This window comes from Astatotilapia calliptera, chromosome 22 (genome assembly GCF_900246225.1).
Source record: "Astatotilapia calliptera chromosome 22, fAstCal1.2, whole genome shotgun sequence".
In the NCBI taxonomy this organism is placed as follows: Eukaryota; Metazoa; Chordata; class Actinopteri; order Cichliformes; family Cichlidae; genus Astatotilapia; species Astatotilapia calliptera.
The window spans coordinates 33,695,568-33,711,895 of NC_039322.1; the positions used below are offsets into that span (position 1 = coordinate 33,695,568).

At 42.5% G+C, this 16,328-nt stretch overlaps 1 protein-coding gene across 2 annotated transcripts in view; it reads left to right on the forward strand.

The window, feature by feature from the left end:
* The window catches only part of thrb (thyroid hormone receptor beta), a 118,558-nt gene that overhangs the window by 61,269 nt on the left and 40,961 nt on the right, over positions 1-16,328 (forward strand). For both annotated transcript variants that reach the window (XM_026155628.1, XM_026155629.1), the window contains exon 2: positions 11,114-11,177. The gene's annotated coding sequence lies outside the window, so the exon portion shown is untranslated. The remainder of the gene's footprint in view (positions 1-11,113; positions 11,178-16,328) is intronic.

A 16,328-nucleotide genomic window follows, 5' to 3' on the forward strand; every position in this document is an offset into this window, starting at 1 on the left:
AAATAATGTTTTTTTAATGTAAATTGTGCTTGTGTTCATATAATGAAAAAAACATGCTCTCCTCGTGTTTTTGTGTTGGGTAGATTCCCAGACTTCACGCTGGCTGTAAGCTAACTGTGACTGTGAGCAATGGTGTCACATGCTTGCACAGTTATTTATGCTTTAGCTTTTGGTCCTGTGGTTGCTTTGCACTGATAATTCTGCATAAACTGCCAACAGGATGTCATTTTATGAACAAACACAGACTGTTCATGTCCGTGATGGTCCACCATATAACCCAGTATGTGTTTCCCATCAGCAACAATTTACCGAGTTAGAGCAGAGCGAGTATGTTCTGTTACTGGGAAGAAATGTTTGTTCCACATGAACCCGGCAGCTCAGACGCAGCGTTTCCCCTGGATAGACCTGTAATCTGTGTAGAAGAAGACTGAACATTACTTCCCACCACATCGGACTAATCCAGTGTTTGGGATGATTGTGCAACTCAAACATTATTCTAACATGTTGCAGATGTTCCTGAGTAACTTTCGTCTCTGAACTGTACCTGGAATCTGGTACCGGTAGGCAGCAGTATCCTTTTCCATATTTCCATGGATCTGAAATAATGAATCCAATTTTCTTTCTTCCACAGTAGGTCCACATTTCTCAACTGAAGCGTTTTGTTTCCGTTTCAGAAACCACGCCAGCCTTCGTCTCACAGTTCTGTGACGTTGATATCATTGTTGGCAGTATGTATGTACATGTTACAGTATTAAATGATACTTTGAGTGGGACTGTTATCGGTCATGGTTACATACTGAGGGTTTGGACAAACCTCTCATATAATGTGTTTCTTTCTGAGCAAACAATGCCTCACTACAAGTTTCATCTTCTTCTTCTTAAATATTGCAGACAGGCTGTCAAATACACTGCACTCTGTATTTTGTGTTTGATTGTCTTGCCATGGTCAGCTTTGCATTTTGCATCACAAATGTTGCAGACAGCGTTGTCTGTGTCGACTTTTGTAACCACGCTCGGTACGGCTTTTGTTCTCCAGCCGGTGTGTTTGTTGCGCTCTAACACACGGTCACATGGTCTCATTTTTATTCCTTTTCTAAGCTCGATGTGCTCTGCTACTGAAAAGTGACACTGATGAGGGCTGGGCGATATATCGAGTTTTTGAAAAATATCGATATATTTTCATACGAGATATAAGATGTGACAATATCGTTTATATCGATATAGTCTATGTTACGTTATAATTATACTTATGGAGCCGCAGGTTTGCCTCTCTTTCGTCCACTTATGTCTCTACGCAACGTCACTCAGCCTCGCCTCTCCTTCACTGAACACAACTCCCCCATAGCTTCACCTGCAGGCAATGACAAGATGAAAGCGGAAAATCTCCGTTAGCGAGTTACCTTGGATCGCCCCGTGCGTGGGGCTGGACGGTGTCAACGTGTTAGCGAGCTAACCACGCTAACGAGCTAACCGCGCTAACGACATGCAGCCCGGAGGAGCTGCACGGCCTAAAATCCTTTCCTTTTCTCAAAAATCGACAGTGCGCCTTATGTATGAATTCTGGTTGTGCTTACTGACGCGAACCGATTTTATGTGGTACACAGCGCTCAGCAATCTGTCAAAAAATGTTTTAATATGACTTTGCTAAGCTACGGAGCTGCACCACTTGATGGATTGTCGGAGGATTACGGCTACAGAGGAGGAGCCTCGCGGAGTGATACGTACTGTGTGTGTATAAGGACCACAAACGGTACCTGTTCAGAGACGTGGTGCAGCTGTGAAATCTGTCTCTTTGTTATTACGCTCAGCGTCTATTAGTTTACATTTTGACTGCACAATTGTGAGCTTTTTGTTATGCACAAAAACAACATTGTTTTCTTTTATTTATGGACCATGATTATTTAATAAATGCTGATAATTTATTTTTGAGTAATTTCTTCATGTACATCTATGCTGTATGTAAATAAAAGTGCCCGTGTGACATCTGGGACACAGTGTGACTAAGAACTCTCTTTTTGTTCTTAACTTAAAACTTAAAACTTTAAAAAAATATTGAGATATATATCTTATATCGCCATCCAGCTAAAAAATATCGAGATATGAATTTTGGGTCATATCGCCCAGCCCTAACACTGATTCATTTAGAGTACATCAGTACTGTGTAGTATTTATGTAATTTGGTTGTTACAGTCAAACCTATGAGGCTGGTTACCCATCGTACTGCTTGAACACACATACTGTGACAGACATTATCACAATGATGCACCTGACAAAAACAGGAGGAACACACATTACAGCTGATTTGTAATGCTGATGAGAAATATGTTGTGTACAAACTGAAGACATGCAAAAGACCTGCCAGATTTTCTTTCAACAGCTGCATCAAATGATCCAACAGATGGTTTAATGGTAGATAATGGCACAAATACCAGTAACCTGACTGACTCACATCTTAGTATCAGTCTTGTGTGATTCACTAAAATGCTCTCTATCCCAAATTTTGAATTTGGGTGTTATTTCAGTGTGCTATCTTAAACAAAACAAGAAACACAGAGTACATGCTGACAGTACTACTTGGTGCTACAACAGGGCTTTGCATTCGTGAAAACTGTGGATCTTCTATATACAACCCAATGGATCGTTGACACGTTGTGCAGCTGTGCGTCGTGTCCAGCTGCTCTGTATATCCAGTCTCATTTTTTCTCTCAAAAAGGAAGGAAGACTGTGTGGTGATGGTGAGGACATCCTGAGCTATGTGACCGATCTCGTCTTTATAGTAACAATGTAAAAACATAGCTGTGGAGATTAGCTCTGTGTGTTTAAATCCTGCGTTCTGTTTAAATCGATGTAGTTAAAGCTAATCCTGGCTGTCAGTGATAAACTAGTTCTTTACTTTGTGTTGAAGTACTTTTTTTTTAAGCTAACAAGTACTTGAGTTAGGCGCTGCTTCAAGTGCAACAACTTCATGGCGCAGAGCCTTATTCAGTTTATTTAGACATGTTATTAAATGTGCAGTTAGAAGTCAAATAAATACATAGAAACTGATACACCGGACATATTATACTGCTTATTTTTATACTCATTTTATTTTTTTACATCAAAAAAGAAAATTGTAACTTTTGTATTTTATTATCATTTTTTTATTTTAATTTAAGCTCCAAGTCTCACAGGCCTACAGACAGGCAGGAAACAGCAGAACAAACGCTGTATTCTCCAACCAGTTGGTGGTGTTTGCTGGACTTTGCTGGGAGTCGCTGTGAATAAACAGTTTGCTAAAGCCTCACTCACACAGGCCTAGAGACTGGTCAGTGACCCACTGGAAACCAGTGGCTGCAACCAAACATAAAAGGTGCACCTTTTACTTTGAAGGCGAACTTTCTCGTGTTTGCGGCGGACACACTAGCACAAATTGTAAATGGCGACTTCCACGCAAACAGCAGGCGCCTGCAGCAGGGGCTGTCGGGAGATTGCTGACCGTTCTCTAGGCCGGTGTGTCTGAGGCATGATCAGCTGAAGAAGCATTAAATGAAAAGCTCCCATGATTAGCTGAGTGAAAACAGGTTCAAATAATTGGTTCAGTGGGTAAACGATATGTCATTTCCCACTTGAGGGTTATGATCAAGCCAAAAAACATCAAAACGCAAATTTGGATCCATTTGTCCCAACCAGACTGAACTGTATTCTTAGCTGTTTATGGTAATGATACGAAGGTAACGTTGTTAACACTGTCACTGCACTGAGCAGCAGACATGCATCCTTTGAATCAACAGAAAAATAATTCACACTTCTGTGTCAGTGTGCGCACAACTCCTCCATCTCACGTAGCAACATCCAGCATATGCTGCTGTGTCAGAGCTGCGACCGTCACTGTGGAGCTGGACTGCTAAAGGCCAGCAGCAGGACCGAGAAGAGCGAGCTGGCACACAAGGTCAATGTTAACAACACTGCCGGGTAAAACAGTGTAAACAAGGTTCGACGGAGCGCTTCAGACTGTGTAAAAGAGGCTAAACGTTTAAAAGACACGATCAGCAGCTGTAGGACAATCAGTTCATCAGATCCTGTTTTTTACACCACGGTACCTGCGTGTCTTTGGCATCTTATGACGTTATTACATGTAATAAGATCAAACTGTATGCAGAAATCGATGTAAACAGATAAAACTAATCAAATTCAGTGCAAAGTAAAATCTGGCATTTAATTATTCATTTTTTGGTCTTTCATTAATTGATCCATTCTTATTATTTTATACATGTATTCCCGTGTGGATAGTAGTTCTGTCTGGTCTAAAGAGACCTGCTCTGTGTTTGGGGTGAATCGTTTGACACTGGGTACTTTAACCTAGTGGGGCCGATCATGGCCCAAGAGTTCGCCTCGTAATCAGAAGGTTGCCGGTTCGAGCCCCGGCTCGGACAGTCTCGGTCGTTGTGTCCTTGGGCGAGACACTTCACCCGTTGCCTACTGGTGGTGGTCAGAGGGCCCGGTGGCGCCAGTGTCCAGCAGCCTCGCCTCTGTCAGTGGGCAGCTGTGGCTACAATGTAGCTGCCATCACCAGTGTGTGAATGTGTGTGTGAATGTGTGTGTGACTGGTTGTGTAAAGCGCTATACAAATACAGGCCATTTACCATTTAACTGTCTTTAGGTGCCAGATAAAAAAAAAGACACAAAATGGAGAAAAACAGGTGTGGACACGAGGCTGAAGGAGATACACATCAAACTGTGGCTTATACGTCTCAGTGGAGCTCCTCTGTGTGTGAAGACATAAGTTTCATTAGGATTGGCCCGCCCTTTAAGTGGTATGGTAGAAATAATCTAGGTAATTGTTCATATTTAGGGAGTAGCAGAAGCAGTAGTTCATTCCAAATGATATATTTGTGCTTAGTTTATCCCCTGTCCTTCACTAATCCAGTATCTTGCCCCCCCTCTCATCTCGTCTCCCATCCTTCCTCTGCAGCTTTCTCTCGCTCTTTTCTTCCTTTCTCCCTCCATTGTGAGCAGCTTACTGCAGTATCCTTAAAGTCCCTTGCCTATGTCCTTAGTTATCCTCTCGTACCCAGCCTGCACTGGAGTGATGTGGAGCTCTGTCAGCTCAAGATGGGTGTGCACTTTGATGTTGGAAGAGAGGATTGTGTGGTGGGTAGATGCTACGATGTTGCTTTATATATTCCTTTCAATAGTTTCCCTTAGCGGCAACTGCTGTCATCAATTTGAAAAGGACTCTTTTCTTCCCTCCTTTTTCCCCCATTCTGGCCCCTCAGACAGTGTCCACGAGGCTGAAAAAATGGGGCAAAAAAACACGCTATTGCTGCAAACAGTCTGCATGCAGGGGAATTGTCCTGACGCGACCCGCGCTCGCTCACAGAGGCAAAGGCAGCAGCGAGCTCGAAGGGAGGCGTCTGTGTGTGAGTGCATGTGTGTAACGTGGGGCTTTCAGCAGGCAAACAGATGCATGACATGCTTGCCTGCATATATTTTTAGCATGTCCATGTCTTAGTGTGTGCACTCCATCCACACACTGTCTCCTCTGGAGCTCTAAATATTACGCGGAGCTGATAGTACTGACTGATACTGGCCTCTTCTTGATATTATAATTATGTCACTATGTGCAAATATGAAACCTATTTTTCGAGAGCATAATGCAGAAACTGGTCACACCATAGTTCTTACATCACAGTGACTCCAACTCCAGGTTTACAGTGTTCTCAGTACTTAATGTAGGACCAATCACATGTTGGTAGACATCGGTGTAAGAAGGCTGCGGGCTCTCGGTGAGTCGGTCCAATCCCATTCAGATATGTTATCGAACTGGGATTCTGAAAGTTTGAGGGCTGGGGTGATGAGCTGCTCTCTATGTTGTGTTTGTTCCTGGAGTGTCTGGACTTTTAGCACATTGCTGCGCTCTTATGAGCTGCCACAATATTAGGAACCTGGTTTTAGTGCCGTCAGTGTTGGTGCATGTTCACTTGCTGGTTTGTTCAGGGTTTGATAGAGTTAACTCTGAGCAGCCTAGCTCACTGTGGTTCTCGCTGTTTGATTGGGTCTCTCATTGGCCCATGGCACTCTCACCGTCCATTCAGTTATCTGAACCGTTGAGCTTACGTTCTTCTGTTTTGACACCTTGAAGGAGTTTTTTAAAGAGTTCCTATAAGGTTTATGTGTCTTCATTCTTAATCAGATTACTGCGTCTCTGTGGTTCCCATTCTTCATCCGTTACCACAGTTTAAATATGTAGAGCTAGTTCAGTCGCCTTCAACTCCTTTTGTTATTGTTTGTTAGTTTTTCTTGTTGTAAAAAGTCTTTTCGGGGCTTTTATTTAGCTGTTGAATATAACGATGAGTTTTGCTTCTAGAGTTTGTACTGAGCGCATCTTTTTTTCCTTTATCTTTAAAATATTTCAAAGGTCATTTAATTCAGCGGTCCCCAACCCCCGGCCCACGGCCCGGTACCGGTCTGTGAGTCGTTTGGTACCGGGCCGTGAGAGTTGAGGCTCGGGTGTGAAATTGATGGTTTTCAGGGTTTTTATCATTAACTCGGTTCCCTGGGTCTTTCCCGTGTTGTAGTTGTGCGTCTTATTTTGAAAGAAATGTGTTACCATAGCGACCAGAGAGCATTGAGGGGCAGAGAGGAGGACGTTACTCTCAATGTTGTTGGTGCACTTCAGGAAGACGCTGCTAATAAAGTTACACAATTACACACTGAATTTGCGTTTAGTGTTATATTTACAAAATACCACAGTTTTTGTTGTATCTGTTATTTTGTCGTATTTATCCGCCACACCTTAAACTCCGGTCCGTGAAAATACTGCCTGATAATACTGACCTGTCTGTGGAGCGACAAAGGTTGGGGACCGCTGAACAGAGTTGGTTCAGAAAAGTTGTGTAGGCGCCCTGTTTGTCCAGTATGTCTCTGGTCTGTAAACTGGTTTCTTCCAAAATGTGGTAATGTTGCATAACATGACATTCAGAAACACTGCAGTGTAGATCCCTGGGTCTTGTGTAAAGCACAGTAGGTCAGAGCGCACAGTACCGGAGTCTGCGAGCTAATAGTGAAGGAACTGAGCACTCAGTACTCATCAGGCTGTAAGCATAAAGTTTCGACTTGGGATCAACCCTACCGCCTAGTGGTGTTGGCCGGAGGAGCCGATGGCGCGATATGGCAGCCTGGCTTCTGTCAGTCTGCTCCAGGGCAGCTGTGGCTACGACTGTACCTGCCTTCACCAGTGTGTGAATGTGAGAGTGAATGAATAGTGGTATTGTAAAGCGCTTTGGGTGCCTAGAAAAGCGCTATAATATAAATGCAATCTATATGAATGCAGGATCAACAGATGTGCCCATCCAGATGTTTAACCATTTACAACCATTACAGCTCAGCACATCAAAGCCCTCGTTGACTTTTCTCTCCAGGCCCAGAGAGAAGGTCATTCTTATCTCACTTTTCTTCTCTGTAAACCTTTCACACATGTAACTCATGAAGATGACTAACAGCAAAAGGCGAAAGTGGATGTTGAAATGTGCGTCACATTTTCAAATATAACTCCGATCACTATGGAAACTGAGTGTATCGTCTAGGGTTCCCCCCCTCAGCCACACTCACACACCTTCTTGTCATGTCTTTGCTTTTCGCGTTTCTTCTCCAAGACACACAAACACACACTTCTGACTAACAACAGATGGCCCTCGGTCCAAAAACACTTGTTTGTTGAACATATTTTGGAAGCAGAATTCTCTGGGCCCATATGTACACAGACGTTATAACTGTAGCTGCGTTCAAGTTTCACAAAGTAGAGCAATTTCATACACACAATATATAAAGTAGATTTTATTTTTACTACACCACAAAGACTGTTGACATTAACCAGTCCAATAGGACTACAGGTCACATGAGGCACAGCTGAAGTCCAAACACGCTGTAGGCTCCACCAGGCTGAGGTCATGAACACTACGTTTGTATTAAAGCTGAACAAATCCAGTAGGGAGCCAAAGTCTGAAGCACGATTTGGAGCCTAGTGAAGTAGCTTTGGATTGAACTGCAGTTCTACATTCTTACAGATGTACACAGGACAGTAACTCCAACTGCAGACCTGACCTTCTCCACAGCAGGTTATCTTTGAGATGAACATAGAAAATGAACACCTACCTACCAATCAGTATTAAGAACAGTTGTGTGTTGATTCTTGGACAAGCCCAGGTGTAGAAGTTTTAGAGACAGTCTAATGTTGATGTCTTTCGGTCCTCCTCAGCACCCAGCTGGGTGGCCAGCACGGCGAAGCCCTCGATGCACCGCCAGGAGCCATCTTTAAATGGGTTTCTCCTTCTCGACAGCTCAAGAGACATCCTGGCGTCAGTGTCCTTACAAATGTGGCGCTAAAGACTGAATGACCAGAGTATTCCTGTGGCCAACTACTGGCAATGGATCAATGTAAAATTAGTAAAATTTGAATTATAATGACACCACCTGTTTCAATCAGTGACCACTAAGATTAATAGTAGCATCACTGTGTGACTGTGCCAGAACAATGTCAGACTCTGAAGATCCTCTGCCCAGTTTGACCAGTGACGACACGTGTAGCCGCAGGTCTACAGCTATCTGTCGGGTGGTGTCTAGAAAACAATGTGAGCTTCATAGATAACTGGCAAACTTTCCCCAGTATGGCTGTGAGAAAGAAGCTGTGTCTGCTTATTTCAGCTGACGTAACCAAATATCAGCAAAAGCACTATTTACACATTTACAAAGAATAACAGTTTCAACAGCAGCGCAGAGCAAAACAATAAAGTGTGCATGATTGAACCTGCTGGTTTTTGTCCTATAGTTGCAATAAGACTGTTTCAATGGATCAGTGGCCGTGTGTCAGAATCCAGCCAAAGACGCAGCCATGGCTGTAATTCATTTTACACTTAGCTTTGTTCACCGTAACTATTGTTCGTCTGCCTGTACTCAGAGTTTCTGATTTATTCCAGCCAGGCTGACAGAGGCCTACATTTCACTAGCTCCAACAGGTATATATTAGATCTATATTCACAGCCTTCCCACAGACATATCCATAATTGTAACAGCTGTCATACTACTAACAGTACTGCTAATAATGCCAATAATCAGACTGCTTCCCTTGTGGTCAGGTGACTCTGAACGATCAATTCATTATATGTTTCGTCCGTCTTCCCGTGATGCACTGAACGCACCACGACTACATTAAACGATGTCCTCTCTCCCACACTGTGTGTTGTCCCCTCCCTGTGCTCTCCTAATTAACCAACTAATGAGCAATCGTCAAGCAACAGGTTTCCAGGACCAACTTCATTCCTGCTTTTAATGTTTGCTGCAAGCAAGTTTTAAAAATTTGTTCCACAAGCCTTAATTTAGAAGTATGATCCTAAAGCAGGACTAAGACTTTTACTTGCTGAGTGTATATAAAAGTGGAAAGTACGCTAAGGCTGCAGCTAGGACTGGGCAATATGGCCCAAAATTCATATCTCAATATTCTTTAGCTGTATGGCGATCTACGATATATATCTCGATATTTTTTTAAGCCATAAAGCAAGAACAAACAGAGAGTTCTTAGTCAAAGCTGTGTCCCAGATGTCACACAGGCACTTTTATTAACATACAGCGCAGATGTGCATGAAAAAAAATAAATTATCAGCATTTATTAAATAATAATGCTGCATAAATAAAATAAAACTATGTTGTTTTTGTGCATAACAAAGAGCTCACAACTGTGCAGTCAAAATGTAAACTAAAAGACGCTAACTGTTAGCGCGGTTAGCGCAGTCAGCTCGCTGTCCATCCCCACGCACGGGGCGATCCGCGGTAACAGAGATTTGCCGTGTTAATGCAGTTATGCCGTTAACGTCATTTTAACCAGATTAACGCTACCAGCATTAAAATAATAATCTCCAAATGTTTTCTTTTTACCGAGCAGCTCCTCTTTGACAGCTGCCGTGTCCGTCTTGTGCTGCCTGCAGGTGAAGCGATGGGCGAGGCAGAGTAATGCTGCGCAGAGACAAAAGTGGACGAAAGAGAGGCAAACTTGCAACTCCACAAGTATAAATATAACGTAACACAGACTATATCGATATAAACGATGTTGTCAGATCTTATATCTCGTATAAAAATATATCAATATATTTAAAAACTCGATATATCGCCCAGTCCTAGATGCAGTACATCCCATGACTCTGTTTTTGTTTTGCTTTCCTCTCAGACTGTTTATGAATACAAGTGCATACACAGACACTGTACAGCCTTCATAAGTAAAGCCAGTATACACTGTAGAAATAACACCTGCCTAAAACAGCGTGTGCTGTCATCTTGGGTAAAAAAAGTTGTCCTTATAACTTGCTGTAATAAATTGTTGTCACCTGTGATTGCAGCAAACAGTGAGCTAACACAACAGAGCTGCAGCTGACTCTGAGCTGCAGTTTCAGCTGCACCTGAATGAATGCATGTGCATGAAATCTGTAGACACTACATACTAATCAGGGCTGTGCACTGTTGTTTTGAATAGACGGCAGTATTAAAACAATTACTGTCTGTCAGATGAAAGTGTGGCAGCAACGTTTCCCAGTGCAGATGTGAAAAACACACATACACACTCCTGTTTGCAGACACAACATCAGCTGTAAGTCTGATTACGAGTGATTAGTGTTTCATTGGAGAGGGATGATCACCACTGCCCTGCACTGAATGTGTTCCTCTCACTCATCAGACCAGCTTCTCTCCTGTAGGCGTCTTTCATCTTTCCCCGTGATCTCAGCATGAAGTTAACAAATGATTTGTTTCTGCTTCCCTGCACATGTTGTGTTGTCATCACTATGATATTCATGGCCATTGTTGACTTCAAGGCTGCACACAGAGAAAAAAGACAAATGGATCCATTGCAAGGCAGCCAGTCCAAAAAGGAAATCCAAATTATAGAAGGGAAGAGCTTTCCCACCTTGTGTCTGCTTCAGCGTGAGGTTTGGATTTCAACTGTACCTACGCTTTAGTTAAATATTTCATTCCAATGTTCAAAACCTTACTGGGACCCTACTGGGATTTCATAGCTAGACTGTGATTATCATCTTAGTTTGTCATTACTCTCCCAAATCTCAGTGTGTGTTTCCTTGTGTTTTCGTAGGTGTTTCTCTGGGGGAGCTCAGCAGCTCCTCAGCACGGCCCCGAGTCAGACTTGACTTATTTTGGTAAGACCTTCATGTTGCTTCATTTTGCACAGTCAGAGTCCTGCAGCTTGCAGAATGCCAATACACAGCATCTCACACACACACACACACACACACACACACACACACACACACACACACACACACACACACACACACACACACACACACACACACACACACAATTAAACTCAAATCTTTGTTTATATCTTAGCCTAAGTCATCATGTGCCACAGCAGGCTCTGTTTATTCTGTTTGTTGCCTGTGTGTGTGTGTGTGTGTGTGTGTGTGTGTGTGTGTGTGTGTGTGTGTGTGTGTGTGTGTGTGTGTGTGTGTGTGTGTGTACGTGTGTGTGTGTGTGTGTGTGTGTGTACGTGTGTGTGTGTGTGTGTGTGTGTGTGTGTGTGTGTGTGTGTGTGTGTACGTGTGTGTGTGTGTGTGTGTGTACGTGTGTGTGTGTGTGTGTGTGTGTGTGTGTACGTGTGTGTGTGTGTGTGTGTGTGTGTGTTTGTGAGTGTGTGTGTGTGTGTACGTGTGTGTGCGTGTGTGTGTGTACGTGTGTGTGTGTGTGTGTGTGTGTGTGTACGTGTGTGTGTGTGTGTGTGTGTGTGTGTGTGTTTGTGAGTGTGTGTGTGTGTGTACGTGTGTGTGTGTGTGTGTGTGTGTGTGGTGTGTGTGTGTGTGTGTGTGTGTGTGGTGTGTGTGTGTGTGTGTGTGTGTGTGTGTGTGTGTACGTGTGTGTGTGTGTGTGTGTGTGTGTGTGTGTGTGTGTGTGTGTGTGTGTGTGTGTGTGTGTGTACGTGTACGTGTGTGTGTGTGTGTGTGTACGTGGTAAATAAAATTGGACATACATCAGCTGAAGAACTCGATGTCAAACATATTGTCATGTTTACCTGCTTCTGCTTCTTCTAACGTTTGTCCTCCACTAACAGTCCAATCCGATCGTATGTAACGATAAATGAACTAACTGTGGTTCCACCATGACAAAAGCAAACATAGTTCTAGTCCTAATAATAATAATAGTCCTATGGATAGCTGCATTCTTCATGAAGACATGAAATATAGACAGGTATGCTTGTGTCAGCACTGCAGTTCATTCAACAAAATAAAGGCTTGACAAAAGCTGTGGCGGTATCACTGCACAAAACATGACTATTGCAGGTGCTATAATGGGCCCAGAACATCGGTCAGCGCATAGACCGTTTAGAAGAAGCATCAAAAAACGTTCTTGTAAAGTCTCCTTACAAAGTCTTTGGTGTTATGAGATCAGATGTGATGAGCACGAGGTAGATCCTCTGTCACAAATCATCAGCCCTGGATGATCCTCTCTCCTGACCATCATTTAGAAAAGTTTTATTCTACATACCAGATGTTGACATGTGTTGGGTCATTGTCGTGCTGGACGACCCGTCCGTTCCCCGTCTCCAGTGTTACAGCGCGTGGCCCCGTCCGCTGGCCCCTCGGTGCGGTGAGGTTGTCCTGTATCCTTGGCAGAAAAGCAGCTCCAAAGCATATTTCCAGCCTTGTGCTTGGCTATGAGGATTGTGTTCTTTGGGTCATACTTGGCATTTTCTGTCCTCCAAGCGGATCCGCTTGAGTCGGTGGCAGAGAGCTTGATTTTGGTTTCATCTGACCGTAGCGCTTTCTACCAAGCCACCTCTGAATCATTTAGACAAGCTGCCAAATACCAGTGGTGCATTGTGCACATTCACAATCCTGTCCCTGGTGTCCTTTGACAGCTCTCTGGTCTGTGATAGGTGGAGAGGTTGGAATGGAAGAAATTCATTATGTGGACACAGAATGAGTTGAGATCAAGAGTGTCTGTCACTGACTGACTGTAACAAGTCGATGGGAGCAAGAATTCTGGCCAGGAGATCAAATACTGGCTGTCTGCTTTGTGTTGATGGTCTGTCTCTCTCTAAATTACCATTAAAAACTACAGACTGGTTTTGTTTTTTTAATGAGCAAATTTTAAAGTTCACCAGGGGATCAAGTAATTATTTCCCTTTATGTCACGAACAGCGACTGAGCACATGGATTCATCACATTTGGTGAGGTGAAGGCGCAGAGCTTTGTTCTCCTGTCTGCAGGACAATAAGGCTTTTTTGCAACCACAGATGTCCCTGATGGACATTTAAAAGAGTTTAGGGCACATTTGCTTCAGTGTCTCTTTTCAGACTCTGAAATTGTATCAATATTTTATACTTGGTTGTTGTGAAAGGACATATTTTAACTGAAACCATACTATAAAGTGGAACAAATCTGTCAACCTGAAGGTAATTTTGATTCAAAATCAAAATCACAGACACGTGTCTACAAATAGCAGGCTGCAGCTAACTCGTTTGGGTGGAAGTCCGGTGGTTTATGCTACTGTGCTACCAAGCCTGCTAATTAGACAAGCCTGTGTAAGCTTTTATTCACCATAGCAGGGTGCTAGGCTGCAGTGCTACATTGCACATTAAAGAATGATGCTAAGGTTAGGAGGAGACTGCCATCAAACATATGAAAACATATAAAAACGAGCGATTCCTGATTGTTCTCTTTTATTCTTACTGTAGCTCAGGAGACAGAGCAGCTCAGCTTCTTATCGAAAGGTTCGTGCTCCAGTCCAAGTGTCCCGTTACTCTGTGCCGCGTTGATCAGAGTGTGAATGTTAGGAAGAACTGGGGGGGAAAGGTTCTTGTATAAGTTGGGTGTGAATGGATGAATGAGGCATGTTGTATGAAGGGCTTTGAGTAGAAAAGCACTGTGTAAGAACCATTTACCATATCACTGATTCATAAATGCAAATTATTAGCTGTAAGTTGAATTAATGAAGTTATGGTTACAGTGCATTTTGGATTTAATGACTGAAACATTTCATAGGATAAGTAATATGCTGATATTATTTGCAGTGATGAAATGGAATAAGAGTGAAATCATAGTCACCCAGTTTCTTTTTATTAAATCAATAAAAGGTTTTAATCAAGAAGCAGGTTGTGATACTAAGCTCTGGCTGTACTTCACGGTAATTATGTCAGATAACATTTCATGTAAATCAGAAGGGACCTGAAAGTTACGTTCCTCACTAAAGTAGGGCTGGGTATCCTCACTGATTTCAAGAATTGATCCGATTTGATTTGATTTGATTCGGGGAAATTTTGCCTCAGACAGTCAGAAATATTATAATTCTGATCACTTATCAGTACATATCTATATTTTTATATCTATAAAAAGAAAGCTGACACTTGCGAGACTTTTATCAGAGGTGTGAGCGTCACAGCAGAGGCCTCTGTGCTGAAGTAGCTGAGGATAAAACAGAACAACATGAAGGCAGTTTTCCTGGCCTGGGTTACAGAGTTACAGAGGTTTAGAGACACAGCATTTTGCAATTCTGCATAATTTTAAAAAGTTTAAATTTGTTCAGTATTGAACAGCAGAAATGAGGCTTTCTTTTCGGAAGTAAGTAAAAAAAAAGAAAGAAAAAAAACAGTCTGCATTCCAAGTTTCCTTGGGTCAGATGCTACTGCCCAAATACAAGTTCAGTAAATATCTCCCTGCACTAGCTGCCTGTGACTAATCTAACATCCTCTAATTAAAAGAAACATAGATTTCAGTCAGCAGTTGTTTGGACAGTTATCTAAAGCCACCAGCTACAGTCACAGACTTCTGCAACCATATAATTGAAGCTGTGGCCATTCCAGCATGATGTACAGTATATTGCAAGCAGGAAATACAACAGTAAGTACAGTACGTACAGTAAGTATAGAACACAGTTTTCTAAGTAAATATTTTTGTATTATATATTTGTAAAGGTGCTATTGATGTGAAATGTTGGTAACAACCCATCCAAAGAAATCAAATCCATAAATTAACTTATAATAATAAGAAATGAAACAGGGGGAAAGTATTGAACACGTGAAGAAAGGGAGGTGCAAACAGGCAGGACAGTCATGACACCAGCAGAAATCTGTCAGAAATGAGAAAGTAAGGCTGGTTCAGTCCCAACTGCTGGTCATTACCAACACGTCACACAAGAAACATCTCATGATGGCCAACAGGAAGACAGATGCAATTATTTTAAAGAAAACGATGAGCTGTGCACTCAACTAACATGGCCTGTACATGCGCTCACTCATGCAGGATCCATCGCACTTAGACAAGCCTGTGAGATACGGGGAGGATATAGTCTGGTCAAAACCGAACGCTTTGGATGCTGTAATGCACACCGTGGTTGGAGGCCAAAAGGCTCTCATCCCCAAAACACCGTACCAACAGTGACGTTTGGAGGTGTGAACATCATAGTGTGAGGCTGTTCTTCAGCGTGCGACACTGGCACGTGTCATAATCAATGTCCCCTCTAATGTTTCACGTGTCTGAGCGAACACACAAACTCCCTGAGCGTCCCCTTGGACCACTGTGAGCAACAGCAGACGTGAGCACTGTGGTCACGCCAGCATCCGATCCATCCAAGTTACATGTTTATTAAAGTAATCAAATTACAGCATTTATGTTAGACTACCCTTAATTAACTGCTTCAGCCCACTTACAATGAAAATTATAAAAATCGTGTTCCTGTCCTGTGCAGCATGTTAACACTATTGGAAGGAAAAATAACTTCAACTCCAATTTTGAAAACACAACTTTCTTTCTTTTTTTTATTAAATAAAGCTCTGACTGTATTCTGAGTCTGTGGTCTGGGAGAGAGTCTGTAACTCTGTCTGCAAAATACAGTAAATAATGACCAATGTTGGGTAATTAATTATATAGTTACTACTTCAAAAAAGTAACTGAGTTATGCAAACAACAAAGTGTTTTGCAGCTGTTTACCTAAAAATGCAGCCAAGGTGTTTTTTAATAAACATTTCAAACTATTTACAGAACAATCAGCTGTTCTGCATCAAATCTGATGCCACACAAATTATTTGTGCAGCTCCAAAAAATAATTTGTGTCCACTATGAGATGAAGGAGAACAACAGCCTGATACCTGCAGGCCTGACAACAGCAGATGTGTCACTGCTGTAACACCTGTAACACTCAGCAGGCGCCTCATTGTTCTGACTACACTACACACTAACTACACCCTAACTACACACTAACTACACCCTAACTACACACTAACACACCCAAACTACACACTAACTACAACCTAACACACCCAAACTACACACTAACTACACCCTAACTACAAA